The sequence below is a fragment of the Limulus polyphemus genome, unplaced genomic scaffold, assembly GCF_000517525.1.
Source record: "Limulus polyphemus unplaced genomic scaffold, Limulus_polyphemus-2.1.2 Scaffold4775, whole genome shotgun sequence".
Taxonomy (NCBI): Eukaryota; Metazoa; Arthropoda; class Merostomata; order Xiphosura; family Limulidae; genus Limulus; species Limulus polyphemus.
In genome coordinates, this window is record NW_013670385.1 from 60,793 (window position 1) to 62,591 (window position 1,799).

The 1,799-nt window shown below is 33.2% G+C and overlaps 1 protein-coding gene across 2 annotated transcripts in view; it reads right to left on the reverse strand.

Annotated features, from left to right (window-relative positions):
• Window positions 1-1,799, reverse strand: part of LOC106471672 (calbindin-32-like) — a 50,294-nt gene that overhangs the window by 48,058 nt on the left and 437 nt on the right. The window lies entirely within an intron of this gene.

The following is a 1,799-nucleotide window of genomic DNA, read 5'->3' on the forward strand; positions in this document are numbered from 1 at the left end:
GTGTTTTGGAATTTTTTCATTAAAATCCTCTTCAAAGTTCATTAAAGAATACAATTTTGTACAAATAATTGAATGTTATGCTACTATTTATAAAAATAAAATCAGAAATCCATTAAAAGATAAGTTCTCTATCATTTTTTCAATTCACAAATGCACACTTGCATTGCCTACTAAAAGAATTAGTACCGGTAGTCATCGGGTTAAACTATCTGAAAGATCTCGTCCTACTTTGAGAAACCTTCTGGTGTGCTAGACTTTCCAAAAACATATGCTCTGTGAAGATTTTTTGTGAGTAGACCTGCCCTAGATATTAGTTGTACAAAAACATTTTGTAAGCAACCGAAGTATAATAACATAAGCTGCAGACACAAGAAACAAACCTGTGACTTCATAATGGAACATGCTATGTATTAAAGAAACACCCATAAACCTTTTAGAATAAATTATGCAATAACACACAAGGTTCAACAGGTAGTTTATCTATCTTTTACAGCAAAGTTATCTGGACTGTTCAGACACCTCACACTGACTGGCTACCTCAGGGAAAGGGAAGAGGTAGAAACAATGATGTCATGAATTCCAAAAAGTGGAACCAGAGGGCGTGTTGTTAGGGGGACGCTGCTAGGTTGCCATGACATATGGCAGCCGGAAGTTGTCATACCACCATGACACTGAACGACAGAAGTTGTCTGTTGCCAAAGAGAGTGTTGCTAGGAGATGTTACGGGACATCAGAGTTCATGTGTTACTCAACAGTGAGCATGTTGTTAGAAGTCATAGTTTCATGAAGTGATACCAGAGGGTGCATTACTGAAGGCTGATATTGTTACCAAGGTTCTATTAGCGAATGCTGTTACACCAAGGTTCTATATATGGATGATGTTACTAAGGGTAGCGATTGTATAGGCGGATGATCTTACTAGGTGTATTGCAAGGGTGGATGGTGTTTCTATAGGTAGACAGCGTTACCATACTTCCATAGAACTGCATACACATTTTAACTTGTCTCAACTTTTATTTATAGTTTTTGAGTCTACATTTAATTTGCATGACATATTTTTTGCTGTTTCTAGAGCTGGATAATGTTACTAACACATTTAACATGCTGATTAGAGTTTCACTTTTTTGGTTACTGCTGTGGTGGATAGTGTTTCTACAAACAGATAGATTAATAAGATGATGAGCTTATCGTAGGGTGTCTCAACTTGTCTAAACATGTGATTAATCCATCAACATTGTAGTCTATATTTAATTATATATCCTAAAAGTTACAAGTAAAACCATTTTTTTAATGAGACAACTATTCTAACATATGTCAGTTTTATCGCACATGCTATCTTAATTTATCCATTATTTGAATGACCCAAATATTATAGTCAATAATTTACTTTACATACTTTTACAATTATCTGTGCTGAAAGGATTTCATCATACATGATGTATCATATTTATAAATATTGAATGAAACAGTTAACTGGTTGTATTTTTAAGTATCGATTTAGTATGCATTGAACATACTGATTATATTTTTGCTTCTATGTTTAATTTGCATGACATATATGTTGCATTCTCTGACATTGTAAACGTAAAACATTTATTGCTAATTTATTTCTATAATCAATGTATTGTGTAATATCTATTCGCCCTATAAAGAATATGTACTTAAATCTCTAACTAATATAGAATAATTTCATGGTTACCTTTATAAATAGTGTTACGTCTCCGTTTGTTAATTAACTTTCCGTAACTTCGTTCCGACGAAACTTTAGCGACACAAGTCTTTACTTAATAAAACTGGTC